We start from the raw sequence: 18,652 nt of genomic DNA, 5'->3' as shown, positions 1-18,652 counted from the left end.
AATTTTAATAGTTTGCATGAATAGTTTTACAATCAGTTTTCACTTCTCAAGTCTCTAAAAATGGTTACCAAAATTGACAGTTTATTTCTTGCTTCTTTCCCTGTCTGTTCTCCAAATTTCCCACCTGTAACCATTACAATTTTATCTATATTGCTACTGTTAGAAACATAAGCAGTCTTGCAAGCTACAAAGGAAGTTTTCTAACTAGGCACACCTACAGGTAGAACAGTGTGCCCAGTTGGCAGCCTGTGTGGTTACTGTATCATGCAGGGTGAGAGACAGTTTTGTCTCTTGTGGTTAATATTTACATCTGTTACAGTCTGGATTCTCATGATCAACTCAGCAGCCAATGCTGGATCAATCCATTCTACATCTCTGCACAACTCTATATCCTCTGGGGATTTTCCAAATTTTTCCATTTATCCTGTAGGCAACATAACCTGGAGACTGACTCTTAACAATTGGCACTGTCCATCTCCTGTTCTTATGTCCATTTCTCTTAACTCCTTAGCCATATTGGCAGAGCTATAAGAAATGAGGGGAACTGTGGGTTTCAACGATTCTACTGCATTCCTTGTTCCTAGACTGTTCCCATTAACTCTTGATATCATTGATTTAGTAACATTTCTCAAAAGCTCTTGTCGTTAAAATCATTCTTTCCAGAAGAGTTATGTAAAAATGTAATAGTAAACTTCATGACCTACTGTGACTCATTCAGGCCAGCAGTGTGGCTAGCATAGTGAAAGCAAGGGGGTACACAGCACACACCATTCTGGGGTCATGCCCAGAATCATGCAGTGAACTGTGCTCAGGTCTTTACAAAGTAGGTCAGGGTCTCCAGGTTCTTGCCACAAGCAGAGCTGTTCATGCTATTCTCAGGCCTTGTCCCATGAAGAAGTGACATAGCTCCTGCCAGAAATCTATTCCTCCTGCTCTTGGCATTCCTTGTATTTCTCTATTTCATTGTCTAGGTACGAGTCCTTGTTATCTTGCCCCATTTGTGTTAGAATGACTATTGGTATACTTTTTCAGCTCAGGTTTAGGAAATGACATACGTGAAAAATTATGAGGGTTGCTTCTGACATTAATAAGAGACACAATCTCATAGAAAACTTCCTGTTCCCCTGGTTCTTACAATTTTTCTACCCTCTCTTCTGCAATGATCCCTGAGCCTGATGGGCAGGAGTTATGTGGAAGATATATCATTTGGCACAGGACTCCACAACTATGCATTTTGATCAGTTATTTTCTGTAATAGATTTCAATATAAAAATTTTCACAGAATAGGTTATCTTATCCAAAGCAGTTAGGGGCAAACATGTAAACATGTGAATAACAGTAAATGGACTCTGATGTGTGTGTGTGTGTGTGTGTGTGTGTGTGTGTGTGTGTGTGTGTGTGTATGTATGTATGTATGTAAGGAGAGGTCAAAGATTTGAGAAAGAATATGTTCAAGAGAGGAGTTGGAAGTGGAGTGGAAGAGGTGTAAAGGATACACTACTCATTTATGAAATAATTTTAAAATTAATTTATAAAGCAATAAAATATGAAGATTTCAATAACACCAAAATATTGCCTGTAAATATTGTTAGAGAAAATACCACCCTTTAGATACAACTCTGAAAATTGTGATTGTTAATTTTCAATGTCAAATTGGTTAAAATGAGAGGTACAAAGAAAATAATCTAGTATCCACTTATGAGTTAGTACATATCATGTTTGTCTTTCTGAGTCTGGATTACCTCACTCAGGATGATATTTCTAGTTCCATCCATTAGCCCGCAAATTTCATGATGTCATTTTTTTTTTTTTACAGCTGAGTAACACTCCATTGTGTATATGTATCACATTTTCTGCATATGGGAGACAGTTGTGTAGCTGAGTCTGTTTGAGGGGCCCCTGGCAGTGTGATTAGGATCTATCCCTGCATGAGCTGGCTTTCTGGATCCCATTACCTGTGGTTGGACACCACGCTCACTTGTGATGAAGTGAGGAGGGGCTTGGTCCTGTCTCACCAAATGTACCAGGCTTAGCTGTTCCCCAATGGGAGGAGAGGATGAGGGCACACATGTTTGGGGAATTAACAACAACTGCTTAATTGTACTTAATTCCACTCCATGAAAGAAAACTCATACCTAAACCTGATAATGGGCCAATAAAAAGAGACTAGGGTAATACAATAATAAATTATATTCCAATGAATATAATGACTTAGGGGAAACCCTACTACTGTTTTTCTCGTAGTAGATGGCAATTGACACAAATATCCACAAACAGACAATGCACAGTGAGAGAGTTTGTCATTATTAAATGGGGTGTCTTTAACAAACTCCTTCCTTAAGGATTAAAGTTTTATGGAGAAGAAGCAAAAGATTATCAAATCCAGTGGTTTTTGGTGATTCCGAGTAAGCAGAGTCCTCCAGAAATAACAAGACTGATGCACATATGAGCTCACTGAGATTGTGGGGGCACCCACAGGCCTCACAGGTTAAAGCCAGATGAACTCTCAGCCTTGGAAAGAGGAAGTGGAAGCAAATACCCACCCCTTCCTCAGAAGCTACTTGCCTGTGATACATGCCAGGAAGGGAAGATAAGGTTTTTCAATATAGTTTCCCTTGGTTTATCAATCACAATCCAGAGTGTCTAAGAGACTTTGCCAAACACAAAAGGAACTTTATTTGTGTGGGGGGAGGTATTTTTGTATCATTTTGTTGGTACAATTTTTGTCTTACTGAGTTTTTATTATTAATTTTGATTTTCATTAATTTTTAAGAGAGAATGAAATAGAGAAAGAACATGGAATTGGATAGGTAGACAGCTGGGGAGTATCTTGGAGGAGTTGGAAAACAAGGTCCAAATATACTATATTAATAAAATTTAAATTAAGATGAAATATGCATATATTCATATGTGTGTGTCTGAAAATGGTTAAAAATGCAAAACAAAACAAAACATTTGGTGAATCTAAAATGTTTCCAGAGACACCTGGTGTCTGAGTCAGTGGAGTGAAGCTTGAAGTACTACCTAGAAAATAGGAGGTATTGTACAATGGCCTACCAACCAAAATAGAAAAACACAGGAAGCATAGGCCACATACTCTCTCAAGCATGACTGTTCATTATTTACGGTTCTCTTTGATCTTTTCACAGTCATGAAGAGTTCAGATTCCCATTAGCTAAGCCCTTGAAATAAAGATTCACAACAAAGACTGTCAAAGGAGTGCGCAGGACTTTAGCTTCAGATTAGGGTTACCTCCTCGAACCTTTGCTTGAGCTTCTAGGACTGAGAAGATATTAATTTCCTTTACTCAATAAGCTTCTAGTCAGACCTTGTCAAACTCTATAACCTCTCGGTGTATAAACAAATCTACTAAACATTTTTTTTGCAATTATGTAGACATTTAATTGGTTAAATTCTTTCAGAAAATCTTGGATAAATTACATATGATGGTGTCACATAATTATACTAATGGCAAAATTATAATCTGCTGTAACAGAATGGATATTTGTACTCATAACAGAATTACACTTTATATTAAGTAACCATACAATTTAATTTTTTTAATCACTTAAATATGTGTGTTGAAAACATAGTATTGGGGCTTGAAAGATGGCTCAGCTCTTGTCACTTTTTGTTTTGTTTTGTTTTCACTCTCATACATTACATCCTGATCACAGCTGCCTCCCCTTCCTTCCCTTCCCACAGTTCCCTGCCACTCTCTTCTCCCCAAATCCACTGCTCTTCAGCTTCCCTTCAAAAAAGAGCAGGCTTCCCAGTGATATCTAGTGAACAGTGCATAACAAGACCAGGCATAAACCCTCATAACAAAGTTGAACAACTAGGCAACCCAGTAGCAAAAGTGTCACATGAGTAAGCAAAAGAGTCAGAGACAGCTCACTCTCACTGTTAGGAGTTAAAAACATTGCTAAAAATACCACAGCATCCACAGCATGTATGCAGATGGCCTAGCCAGACCCATTCAGGCTCCATGGTTGCTACTTTAGTCTCTTTGAACCTCTTAAGGCCCTGCCTAGTTGATTCTGTGGTCCATGTTCTCCAAGTGTCCTCTGCTGTGGGATGGTCTGTATGTCAAATCTGTTGCTCTGATTGGTCAATAAGTAAAACACTGATTGGCCAGTGGCCAGGCAGGAAGTATAGGCAGGACTAACAGAGAGGAGAATTGAGAGAACAGGAAGGCGGAGGGAGACACTGCCAGCTTTCGCCATGACAAGCAGCATGTGAAGATGCCAGTAAGCCACGAGCCACATGGCAAGGTATAGATTTATAGAAATGGATTAATTTAAAATATAAGAACAGTTAGCAAGAAGCCTGCCACGGCCATACAGTTTGTAAGCAATATAAGTCTCTGTGTTTACTTGGTTGGGTCTGAGTGACTGTGGGACTGGCAGGTGACAGAGATTTGTCCTGACTGTGGGCCAGGCAGGAAAACTCTAGCTACAGTCCTCCAACTCTCTGGCTCCTACAATCTTTCCTCCCCATCTCTATGCACTTCCTGCTGTGGGATGGTCTTTTTGTATGCTGTAAATATGTGTTGCTAACATTGGTTAATAAAGAAGTTGCTCTGGCCTATGGCAAGACAGGTCATAGCCAGGTGGGAAGTCCAAGAGAGAGACAGTGAAAAGAAAGGCAGAGTTGTAGCAGACACCATCCAGCTGCCCAAGGAGGAACATGCCAGCACTTGTAATGCTGGCCATGTGGTAATCAATAGATTAATAGAAATAGGTTAATTTAAGATGTTAGAGCTAGGTAGCAATAAGCCTGAGCCATAGGCCAAACAGTTTATAAATAATATTAAGCCTCTGACTGGTTATTTGGGAATAGGTGGGTGGGAGAGACTCGTTTGTTCATAGGTTCCCAAAACTATTAATGTTTGGCTGTGAGGCTCTTCATCTGTTCCTATTAACTAGTGGAGGAAGTCTCTCCAATGATTATTGGGATATTCTCTGACCCACCATTGCACCAGCACATTTTGCAGGCAGGATAGGTTGTAGGTCAAGGCTTTTGTGGCTGGTTAGTGTCTCAGTCCCATCATAGGAAGCCTTGCCTGGTTACAAAAAACAGCTAGTTAAGACTCTGTAATCTCCCTTGCTATGAGTCCTTGCTTAGTCACCCTCATAAGTTCCAGGCAGTTTCCACTGCATAGGTTTTCATTGCCCCTAAATGCCCCGCCCCCGATTACCAGTCCTCTCTCCCTGTACTCTAATATCCACTTTAAGTGACTACGGGCCCAGAAAAAATAAAAATATCTTAAAAAATCATTTCATAGGAGCATACGTAACTTAAGAGAAAGATTTCACAATCCACTTTGGGGATTGAAAAGCAAATAATAATAATTTAATGTATTCATTGAAAAAACCCTATGCAATAGTAGACTATTGGGCGTCTTTTAAGATTCATAGTAAATAAAATTTAAAGTATATGTGTGTTATTATAAATGGGCATTGTTAAAATTCACATTTTAGCAAGTGGTAATTACTAACCGAAAACAAATGGAAAGAGTATGAGGAGAGGAATAAAAGAAAAGGGAGAAGGAAGACACAGACGATGTGTTTGAGTCTATCATTCATAGTTTTTTTTTTAAGTAGTAACAGAGAATTTTATTTTCAAATTTTGATCAAAGAAAAAGAAAATAAAACAAACAAAAAAATACCCAAGTCAGGAGAGTCACATACACAGAAGACATGAACAGTATTCCAGGAGAGTCACATACACAGAAGACATGAACAGTATTCCAGGAGAGTCACATACACAGAAGACATGAACAATATTCCAGGAGTCACATATACACAGAAGACATGAACAGTATTCCAGAAGAGTCACATACACACAGAAGACATGAACAGTGTTCCAGGAGAGTCCCATATACACAGATGTGAACAGTATTGATTCGTTTTAGTTGAGTCCATCCTATTTACATTTTTAAAATACAAAAGGCATTCAATATGTGAGGAAGCTGACTGCACTTAGAACCAGAAGGAACTGTACTTTAGCATTTAATCAAGATTTCAACATCCTGAACCAGAAAAGAAAGTCCATGACATCCACATGTATTATTGCAATCCCTGCATCGCCAACTGAAGGGCAGAGCTACTTGATGCTGCGGACTACTCTCCGGCAGTGGTTTATTTTCATTTCCTCCAACGCTTGCTCCAGCTGCTGAACCAAATGAAGCAGAGTAGCTGTGGTCGCCATTCTGATCGAGGTGCAGCTTTATAGTCACTGCTGGTTTAATTTGTTGCCGGAGACTTCTGCTTGCAAGTTGCACATCTAGCCGCCATTCAAGACTTTGGTAACTGGGAAGACGAGGTGCCAACTCATTCAGAATAGTCCTGATCTCCTTTCTGTTGTCCAGGTAAAGCTGAAGCAATAATCTGTTCAGCTCTTCAGAGAATCCCTGAACAAAAACAGAGTCTTGGAAATCCAGTTCAGAAATCATGAGCTTCGAGCTCTCAGTGAGGAGATAAGTTAATCCTTCCACACCATGCTGGATAGTGTCACTACTCACATTAAGTTTTCTGGCGGCGCCTTCGTAGATCTTCGGGTTAGATCCCCGTCTGACGAACTCCACAGCGATTCTTTGGAACTCGACTACCACTGCGCTGTCCACTTGCGGTAGGAAGGCCAGGTGCTCGTTATGCTCCTCCAAGTCAAGCAGCATCTTGGCAGGTCTCCGGACTCCACCTCATTCATAGTTTTTTTTTTAGTGTGAATTCAAGTGGAGAAGGAAAAGAAATGTGATGAGTAAAAGTCACTTATGAACATGAGATACTACTATAAAGTGTCAAGCACTGCGATTTGCTTTTGAGTTATAGTGAGGAATGAGTTGAAGCTGAAGAACATGTGAGGAGACTTGCTAAGGATGAAAGAGAATGTGTTGCATGATGGCAGCATAACAAAGCCATTGGATTGCAATCCAGAATCTGCCCTCACTATTCTGAATACCTACCAACATTGTCTGGCTTTGTGTGTGGTTTCTATGTTTGATCAAATTCTTGCTGATATGATGTGGTCCAACGTAATGGAGGCCACCATAGATGTTGATTCTAAATGTTTAGAGTGTGCTTGTTTCATATTATTTTATATATTTATTTATTTTTACGTTTTTCACTGGTGGAAAACAGAAGGAACCACTCGCTGTATTATTAATAGATGTTACAAAATGACAAATGGATATCTACAACAGAATCAAACTCAACTGTCCACATATGCCAGAAAATTATCAACTAAAAATCAGAGAAGGAAATTCACACTTTTAATATTTTTTAATTCAATTCAAACAAAAAAAATTCTCTGCTTTAGATAAAACACTCAGCCAATTCTGGAGATTCATAACAATTCACTTTTCTTTTGGGAGCTACAATTTAATGATTTAATATTTAATTCATGCATATATTCAAAATATTATAGAATTAAAAAATTTTAAAACAAGTAAATTATGTCTTCATTATATTTTTCTCATTTCTTCTGGTTAATAACATAAATGAATGTTGTATAGCTCTTCAAGTCATTTTCATTTTAAAGGAATAGTAAACAATGAATTAGTGAATTTTATGGAAAGAGTTATCACTGTCGTAAAAAAGTTAGAGGTTGGTGAACAGCTAACTAAAAGGTTAATGGGAATTGTAATGTCAAATTAACATTTCCTTTGATTACTGAACTTCACTAATGCTAATCTGTACTTGACTTATAGCCAGTGTAGACAAATCTAAAAGGCAATTATTGAATGTGCTTTATTGATGGAAACAAGTCATTTTAGTTATTTTAAATTATGTGACTTATGTATGGTGTTGGCTAAAGTGTTTTAAGAAAATTCTCAACATTTCACATACAAAACATACATTGGAATTGAATTATGATGTGATTGAAAAACTATTTGTGCCTAATTGTATTCAATTATGCAATATATAGACTATTCTTAAAATAATAAGTGAAAGATGTTATTAATAAGGTATTTTCCTCTGCAAATAGCTGATATATTTATGTAAGCATCTATTTTGGCTATAAACCTAAATTGTTTTCATTCTAGTAGCACATTGGATTGTGTATGTTTGTGTGTGTCTTTTACACACAGAGACAAACAGAGAAAGAGAGAGAGAGAGAGAATATACAAGGCACTCTTCATTGTAGAGACATTTGTTCAGCATCCAAACCCTATACTTTTAATTTAAGAATGATTTCCCAATGCCCCATAGTTCTAATTTAAGAATAAATTTGACATTTAACATGTACACTTTCTGCACCTATGTGTTGTCTCATACACAATGGTAAAGGCACTTGTTATACAACTTTGAAAACTGGAGTTTGGGTAACTAAGACCCATGTAAATACTTCATACCCTAACACAAGTGTCTGAAATGTCAGCATGTTCTTAAAGCAAATTGGGAAGTGTATATAAAAGAAAATGCAAAAGTTTGTGGCTCAGCAAGTCAGCTTACACCATTGAAGAGACTGTTCCAAATAAGGTGGAAAGGCAAGGACTATCAGCTAGCAGTTGACCTCTGAACCCCCACAATGGGATATAGATAACCCATTGAGGACTGAGAATTCCAAAGTCTCTTACTTCTGGATGTTCACCAGTTGTGAGATTTGGGTTAATTGCCATCTCCTACAAGAAGCAGCATCTCTAATGGAGGCTGAATGAATCAATAACCCACATTGATGTCTCTATGTCAGATGCGGCAACTATCATCACACTTGCTCCTGGCGGTCGATCTCAGTGACGCCATTCATTCTCTAAGCTACCGGAGAAGAATCATTTATTTGTTTTGTCTTCAGTGCCATATTTATTGTGAATAGCTGTTTATTTACATGTATTCGCAAAAAGCCACATGTCATACTTTCTCTCCATGCATGGGTATGTTTACCTGCTGTTACGGCTAGTAGCCATCAAACCCTAGGGCTTTATGTTATGAAAGTGAAAATACAACTTCATCTTTCTTGTGATTTTTCAGGCTTTCCGACTCAGGCTGGATGTATATTTTACTCTCTTTCTTATTCTAAGGTGTCCGGCTTATTAACTCAGTGATATTGGTTTCCCTGGATCCTTAATTAACAAACATTGTAGACATTTCAGCAACAAAAGCACGTGAGCCAATGTAATATGTCACCAATATATAATTATATTTTATGCTGCTTTGTTTAGTTTGAAAACTTGAGCAATATATATTGATTTTAAACTTAATTTCCTACCATAATTAATGGTTCACAGCAAATGCTCTAGAACCAAAGTATCAATAAGGCATGCTTTATTGCAGCATTTGTTTTATTCTGATGACCTGATATTGAATTCACTATATCTTTAGAATAAGCATCTGTATGATTACCAAAAAATAATTTAAAATAATGTGGGACAATGCTGTTTCAAACATTAAATTACTATAGCAATTTTATTTAATTGAGATTAAGATCATGAAGTTGTTTACCAGCCAATATTCCAAGTATAAGATTCCTTGAATGTAATCAACAGACACTAAAATATATGTTAAAATTACTTCAGTTATTAGAATCCTTTAAAGTCTTGATCTTCAACACAGCCTAAAGAACCTATACACACTGCAATAGATGATTACAGTGCACTGTATATCAGACTGGGAATTCGGATGTTCCCTTACACTGAATTCTGTATCGTTTTCTCCAATGTTTAATGGCTAATGTGCTAGATATGACAATGAACACACACACACACACACACACACACACACACACACACACACACACACACACTCATACACACACACCAGTCCAGGGCAGAATCTATGCTTAAGGATTATCAAATGACACAATTTGGAATCCAGATTTTGTTTGTTTTGTTTTGTACTGTTTAGTTTTCTTTTAAGAGAGAGAAAGAACATGATGTGGGAAAGGAGGTGGTGCAGGATTTGGGAGGATGCATAGGAGGGAAAATAATGTGATAAAATATATTGTATGAAATTTTCAAAAAATAATTTAAAACAATAAAAGACACCACACACACACACACACACACACACACACACACACACACACACACACACACACCACACACTGTTCCTCTAGCTCTGCTAATAATGAACAAAACCACATCCTTAGATCTCTTTGTACAGCTTATAGGCAGTACAGCAAGCCAGAGCATCAGTTGTAACTGCTTGTATAACCTGGGGGGAAAACCTTCTAAATCCTTTAAATCTTAGAATATTTTTGAGTCTTGAACATTTCTGAGCTTCCTGAGTCTTCCTAATATCTCTGGTTTCTCTAGGAGTGAATGTTTTAATTTGAAGGAAATAGTTTCAGAACAAAGGGATAGTCAAAATATCAGCTTTATGTTCCCTCATATTTTTCTTCTGATTTGGACTACTTTGTATTGGAATTTTATGTTCATAATCCTGGTGTGTCTTTAGCACTCAGTCCGCACCTCCCATTCACTCTACAATTAAAAAACCAACCAAACAAACAAACAAAAACCCAACTTCAACACAATGTTTATTCATTAAGTGTCTTATAATGTGAAATGAAGTTATGGCCAAAAATTTCAATATCAGCATTGCCATTAAACACATACTTTGTTTATTAAACCAAAGTCTACTGATTCTCATTTTTAGGAAGCTGCTGCAGGGCTTTGCTACAGTATTAATGACAATGACTGACTAGAGTCATGGATATTGAAGGTTTCTGTGACTTGGAGAACTTCTTAAAATAATGGGTAAAAAAATATTGCTTCTTAATTTTATTCAGGGAATTTTTTTCCTATTGCTTTCTGTGGTAGTTGACAACATTTTAACAAGGGCACGCCTTCCTTCAAAATTAGATTCAACCCTCTCAAAACCTGTCACTGCATTATAAACTAAGTTTATGTAATATTCATAATTCTTTTTTTGTCATGCAAAGTATCTTCACAAGCATCTTTCCCCAGAGTAGATTCCTTGTCAAGAACGTAGTTCTGTTATTTATCTTTAAGAAGTAATTCTGCATCTGCACAATTTTTATCCAAAGGCAGAAGAAAAGTTACCAGCACTCAAGACCTCACCTCCAATTCCAGTTTGCTCATTGTTTATACCACATGTGTAACTACTGGGGTATAGAGTTCCTCAAAGTCCTATCATTGATTTAAAATCCACTTTTTCCAAAACCTTGCTCATATTACTATTTTGACAACTTGCCAAAAATTGTAAAAGGTTTTAGTGACATCTATGGTGTAAAAGGTACTGGTAATTTGTAATTAGGTACACACTGAGCTTTTAATGCAGTCACTATTTACAGCAGGTGCACCCCTACAAAGTACACTTAATGTATTGCAAGTATTTAAAGTTGAAATTAGTTTCCTTAGTTGTGAGTTGTAGAATGGATATTTCATTATCTCAAAAAAATGATGTTAATGTCATACTTCTGAATCATATGATCACATCTGTTGGGTGACCATGTCTAAGCTGATGAAAATGAATGTTTTGAAAGGAACATTTCTTAGAGAAGTACTTCTTAATGGTAGGCTTAAAATATTCAGCCAACTGATTCAAAATATGTCGAGTCATCTAGATTTTGTTTTTCTATTTGTAGAAAATAGGCAAAAAAAATTAGCATCCTACCCTGAGCTTTCAAAGTGGCAAATTTGCTTCCATTTGAAGTCATCAGCTGCAGGAGACTCATGTGAGTGCCAACCTATCCCTCAAAGCTTCAGAAAAGGCAGTGAATTCACTTTAATCATAAGAGTCCTAGAAGGTGGCTTCTGATACTGTGTTCTGCAGCTCCACCTACAACAGGAATTTGTTGGGAGGGTAGTCAGCTCCTGCAATGTCTCGGTCAGAAAGGCATAATTTGCTGGAGTTTCTCCCTCAGCTCTTGGCTCACCATAGATTCTTAAGCTGTGGAGACGTTCCTCCCATTCCATCAAAGTTCAGTAACTCAGCTCTCGTCACCTGAAACTTTCTTAACCTTCCTGAACCTTTTTAGTCTGCATAGAATGAATAACCATTAAAAAAATAACACTGGCAAAACTTTGTCAAAGGAGGCCTAGCTTTTGGTCCATCATAGAGTTAAACTTTTTTTTCACCAAAGTCAGTTAATTTTAGCACATTTTTTTGATTCAAAGTGAGAAAAAAATGACCATTATATTTGTAAAATTTGTTGTTCTAGGAGAATTATTTGTAATACTGTTTTTTTTTTTTCTTACAGAATAAGAAAGTCCAATGATGAGGTGGAGATAGTAGAGCAGCCGAACATAAATAAACAATTATCTATTTAGTTCATTATTTAATGAGATTATGGTTCAGAATGATTCAAAAATCACTAATTCCAGATTATCATAATACAAAAATAATATTTCAGTTGTCTGAAAATTTCTTAGAATTAGGGATTATGGCATGGTGCAGGAAGCAAGCATTTGTAGTTGGGGATATTGTGCCAATGTACTTGCTCAATACAAAATGCACACATGCTGTCCATTTGTGTAAAACGGGATATTTACTAAATCAAATGTTTCAAAATGTAATAAAGTAGAACATGTGTATGCTTATTTCTGTTGTACTCTTTACGTGCACAGAACGAGACATAAAATCTTAATTAATTTAACAATGTGGAGTGCTAACCTCTAGGCGGTGGCTATTCTGTGAAGATGTGTGTGGCAGTTTGGATGTAACTGGCTGTCCTAATCTCATAGGAAGTGTCACTATTAGAGGTGGCTTTGTTAGAATGGGAATGGGCTTGTTGGTGGAAGTATGTCACACTATGAGGTGCCTATGCTCAGGATACCACCAACTGTCTTAGTCTACTTCCTGTTGCCTGCAAGATACAGCACTCTCAGCTCCAGCACCACATCTGCCTATGCGCTGCCATGCTCCCTGTCATGGTGATAATGAACTGGACCTCTGAAACTGTAAGCAAGCCACCCAACTGAATGTTTTCTTTGTAAGAGTGGCTATGATCATGGGGTCTCTTCACAGCAATCAAAACCCTAAGACAAGGTGTCACATATTATTTAAATTTAAATAATTGACCTATGAAAGGTGTGTATCTTCTGAAGGTGCTGTTATCATACAATATGTAAAATTGTAAAGGAATGCTGATGGTGGATATTAATGATATAACATAAATTGGATATAAAAATAGCTTCACAATTGAAAATTGCAGAAAAACATATAACATACTAAAATAAATAAGGACTTATCAAAGATTAATGAAATGAGTCATAATCTTTAATATATTAATTTTTCAAAAAAAAAATCCCAGTTCTTACCATAGCATTTACTCATAAAATCTTCAGAATAAGAATCTTTTCTATTGCAAAATCTGGGAGGTAGGGACAACACGAAAGTTGGAATGTTCAGTAAATGTTATTAGAAATGACCACTTTTCGCCCAAAATCAAGAAGTATGTAAGTGAACTCAAAATCACAGTCAGTAACTTAGAAGCAGGCGAGAAACATAGAAATTTCTTCTAGAAATTGTAAAATTAACACTGTCCTCAAGCTCACACAAAATACTAAATAAGCAAGACCATAATCTGGGACATAAAAATGTAACAAAATGAAACAGGAAAAAAAAATGTCTTATCTTATTCAAAAATGAAAGAAAATGGGAACCTTATGGCAGAAAGATAACTAAAATGGCGCAAAATATGTGAGTATTAAATAACATGTTTCTGAATAATACCTGGACTAAAAAAGATCAATTGAAATTTATTTAAAAAATCAATTAACTTGAAAATTAAATTAAAAAATTCTATATTTATACAAGTAATGAAATGAAGGACATTAGAATTACAAAGTTATACAATTGATGCTGATAAAATAAATATGGACTTATCACAGAAAAACTGAAATAAGCACTAATGGTAATGTATTATTTTCCAAGACATCATAATAATTCTTACCATTGTATTGACTAAAAAAAAAAAAAAAAAAAAACTTAAAAAAGGAGTCTTTTCTGTTGCAGTTAAGGAAATTTAACATGAAATGAATATTTCAAAAAAGATATTTCTGTAAATATTCACACATGCCTTCATGCAGGAAAATATAAAAAAAAACAAAAAAAATTGTAAGTTAAACAGAAACAAAAAAAATAATAAAAATAAAGACCAAAATATGGAAACTGAAAACAAGAAACCAATAGAAAAATATATATCATAGTATTTTCTTTTTTATTTAGGAATACTAAAAATCAATGAGCCTTTTGTCTTTATAAGTAAGAAAATCCCAGAAGGTAAACATAATTAATAACAAAATGAAACAGGAGACATTAAAGCATATTAAAAGAATAATGTGCAAAATGGAATTTTATTTAGGTATAAAAAAGAATTAAATTATTATTTCTTCAAAAAATAGTACAGTTTATTTATGAGTATAATGATAACTTATTACAAAATGATTTAATATTGTGTCTCTTTAGAAGAATAATAGTCACAGGTTTTCATCAGGGCCTATAATCTGTCTAACTACGGGTTCTTGGCTTCAGTAATGATGCCAGGTATGGGTTGCACCTTGTTAGTACAGACTTGAGTCCACTGAGAAAATGGTCAATTCCTCCGATGTAGAGGGAAGGAGAGGGAAAGTGAATTTTCTTTAGAAGGGTAGCCCTTGGTAGATTGGCTACACTTGACTAGAAGGCCACAGATTTGGTTTACAGATTTACAGAAGAGGTTTTAATCTAGGAGAAATTGGGGGAAGGGAACTGAATATGTGTAACACAATTGCTAACTGGTCTTATAAATACAAAACCCAGAGCCAGATATTAGGGTAAAAGCTGAAAGATCAGAGAGTCAGACCAGCAAGCCATTAGTTTTTAGCCCTATGAAATCCTCAGCCTAAAGAGAGCAAGCTCCTCTCTCCACACTGCCTTATCACTTCCTCTCTTCGCCCAGCTCTATCACTTCCTGTCTGTCAGGAAGTGGCTAGCTCCTCCTTTTGATTTTTAGGCAAGCTTTATTTGTTAGAGCACAAATAAAATATCACTACAAATATGATCATAACAAACTGAATGGATTTAAAAAATACATATGGAAAAAAAAAGAGAGAAAAATGAGTGTGACAGTATCATACAGACCTCTTTCCTATAGCACTTAGGTTTCATTTAGAAATGTAAGTATTCTTAAAAATAAACACTCCACTGTTAATTTTACTCAATTTAAATCTTTTACTGATTTTCAATTTCTTCACTCTGTGAGTTAGTACATCTAGAATTAAAAGAAAATTTTGAGATTCTATTCTTACAAAGGTCTTATGAGTACAATAATCTTTTATAGACACATAAAAAGGGTTGGCTCAAGCTGCTAGGCAAAGCCTATGGAAAAGTAACATAGTAATGTTAAATGAAGCAAGAAAGGCCATGAATGTGTTCAACAGGCTTCCATTTGAATGTTACATTTTAGGAGAAGATACTGAACTCAGAAACATTTGTTTTAGACTTGTAGCAGAAAAGACAATAGGAAACACAGGACAATAGTGAATTAAAGTTAATTTAAGAATATTCATATTCTCAAATACACCTTAAAGCATTGGTTTCAACCTTCCTTATTCTTCAACTGTTTAATACACTTCCTCATATTGTGGTGACCTCCACAGTTAGAATTATGCTACTGTTATGAACTGTAATTAATATCTGATATGTGACACCCAAAGTGGTCATGATACACAGATTAAGAACTGCCTTGAATTAATTTTAGTATAATGTTTTTATACGCTGTATAATGAATTTTTATTTTATATATATGCTATTATGAGTATTTTTTACAATACAATATACAATGTATACAATGTACTATTTTATATCCAATGTAAATATTATATTATAAACTATATAGTTATATACTAGTAACATATAATGAATATATGAATTATATACTATATAAAATATAATATAAATGTAATGAATATATGATAAATATATGATGAAAATATAAACACAATTAATGAATATAATGAACTAAAATAATGAAAGAATGTAATGACAATTGAATGAATATAATAAATACAAATAATATAATGAATTAAATAACATAATGAATATAAATGATATAATTAATATAATCATTAATATATGATGAATATAATTTTATGTACTATAAAATGATTTTTATTTTTATATGTACTTTATTATGAATATTTTAGTATCATAATAATTTTAGAATGTTTTTATCTTACAAATGTTTCCTTTTGTTTTTTTTTTCAAATTCAAGGACCACATTAAATGATCAGTTGCTACTTGCTTGTTTCTAGAAAACTTACTTATTATCTACTTTGTTATACTTAAAACAGTATGATTAATGTTGATTTATTGTGTAGATTATGATTTATACCTGAGAAAGAACTGGAAACATTTGACAAGTTAGTATGATAGCAACTATAAAAATTTTCCTATGCTGAAACAGATGAGTTTCTTACCACATGAAGGATACTTGGACTTATCCTACTCTGTTACTTCTCTGTCCTCCTGCACATCACCAGTGCCCCTTCGTTTGCTGTCTGACCTTTCCTGACCCCTTATCAGTTTCCTAACATTTCAAAGAATTTACCTGGCATAGTCATTGTAAATTGCCAATTTACAATGATAAAGTATTAAACAAAACAAAATTACTTTAGAAATCCAAAAAATTTTTTTTTCCTTTTTTTTTTTATTTTGCAATACGATTCAGTTCTACATATCAGCCACGGATTCCCTTGTTCTCCCCTCTCCCACCCCCCTCAACTTCCCCCCAGCCCACCCCCCATTCCCACCTCCTTTAGGGCAAAGACTCCCCCACTGACTGAGATCAACTTGGTGGAATCAGTCCAGGCAGGTCAAGTCCCCTCCTCCCAGGCCGAGCCAAGTGACCCTGCATAGGCCCCAGGTTTCAAACAGCCAACTCATGCAATGAGCACAGGCCCTGGTCCCACTGCCTGGATGCCTCCCAAACAGATCAAGCCAGTCAACTATCTCACCCATTCAGTGGGCCTGATCCAGTTGGGGACCCCAGCCATTGGTTCATAGTTCATGTATTTCCATTCATTTGGCTATTTGTCCCTGTGCTTTATCCAACCTTGGTCTCAACAATTCTCACTCATATAAACCCTCCTCTTTCTCGCTAATTGGACTCCCAGAGCTCCATCCACGGCCTAGCCATGGATCTCTGCATCCAGATCCCTCAGTAGTTGGATGGGGTTTCTAGCATGACAATTAGGGTGTTTGGCCATCCCATCACCAGAGTAGGTCAGTTGGGGCTGTCTCTCGACCATTGCCAGCAGTCTGTTGTGGGGGTATCTTTGTGGATTTCTGTGGGCCTCTCTAGCACTCTGCTTCTTCCCATTCTCATGTGGTCTTCATTTACCATGGTCTCCTATTCCTTGTTCTCCCTCTCTGTTGTTGATCCAGCTGGGATCTCTCACTCCCCCAAGCTCTCCTTCCCTTGACCCTCGCCCTTCATTACCCCCACTCATGTCCAGCCAGGCATGGTGACTCACGCCTTTAATTCCAGGAAGTGATGGCAGAAAACAGAAAGGTATTTAAGGTGTGAGGACCAGGAACTAGAGTTGGTTAAGCTTTTAGGCTTTTGAGCAACAGTTCAGCTGAGATTCATTCTAGATGAGGACTCAGAGGCTTCCAGTCTGAAGAAACAGGATCAACTGAGGAATTGGCAAGGTGAGGGTGACTGTGGCTTGTTCTGCTTCTCTGATCTTCCAGCATTCACCCCAATACCGGCTCCAGGTTTGATTTTATTAATAAGAACTTTTAAGATTCATGCTACAAAATCTAATTACAAAAGCAGATTTTTTTTTATATTTCTTATAGTAATCAAATAAGGTAATTAATACATATTATGAGAACATGAAAAATGTTTTTACTTATTTTAATCAATGAGTTACTTAGATAAAAAGTCCATAAATTTTCATTTATATGCTAGATGTCTTCATATGCTTCCTGCTTGTATGAAGTTTTTGAAAGTAGCTATTCATTGCATACTGACCCTCACAAAGAGGCCCTGATAGGAAAGAAAAAGACAAATAAACACATACAAAAGAAAACATGCAAAAGAAAGTAACCAATGAAAAGAAAACAAAGAATCTAAAATTCCTTTAAATGTTTGAGAATAAAGGGGCAAGAAACCTGAAATTGTAAAATATATCCACCACAAACTTTTTAATATGAATTGATGCCTTCCAGAGTCTTCTAACTTTTCCCAAACACATTTTCTAGTAATCTTTCAGCATTTACACTACAATCATTGCTCATTTTAATTTATTCTTTTGGAGTAAATGGTATACCTGCAATCATGCTGAGCTTTGGTAAGAGAGAAGAAAGCATGGAGGCAGACAAAACAACGGTCAAAGCCAAGACAGAAAGCATGCATGGAATTTTCAGAATTTAAATTGTGAAGAATAGACAGTGTGACTTGGATTAGGATTTGTTTAGACCTTGGGAAGGGTCATAAATATGATGTGACTTTGCATCCAAGAATAACAAAATTCTTGAGACATGAATGAATATGCATAACTGATCTTATTTTTCAATGCTATATAAATTATTTACAATACAAGAAAAAGATACTATGTTTTGTCTAGAGTTAAGGAAAGAACCCATCAAGAACTCTCTAGAGATGCTTTGGCTTTCTTGTAACACGATGGACTTTTATTGTTGAGTAAGTCCTTCACATGTTGTTCCAAATGGTTTAGTCTTGAAAACAGTTCATGTTT

The 18,652-nt window shown here is 35.9% G+C and overlaps 1 pseudogene; it reads right to left on the bottom strand.

Moving 5' to 3' along the window:
* Positions 1–3,470: 3,470 nt before the first annotated feature.
* On the bottom strand, positions 3,471–13,602 carry LOC128107059 (COMM domain-containing protein 2-like; annotated as a pseudogene).
* Between the last annotated feature and the right edge of the window lie 5,050 nt (positions 13,603–18,652).

The sequence above is a fragment of the Peromyscus californicus genome, unplaced genomic scaffold (assembly GCF_007827085.1).
Source record: "Peromyscus californicus insignis strain IS unplaced genomic scaffold, ASM782708v3 Scaffold_12__1_contigs__length_115047231, whole genome shotgun sequence".
NCBI lineage: Eukaryota > Metazoa > Chordata > Mammalia > Rodentia > Cricetidae > Peromyscus > Peromyscus californicus.
This window is presented reverse-complemented; position numbering and strand designations above follow the sequence as displayed.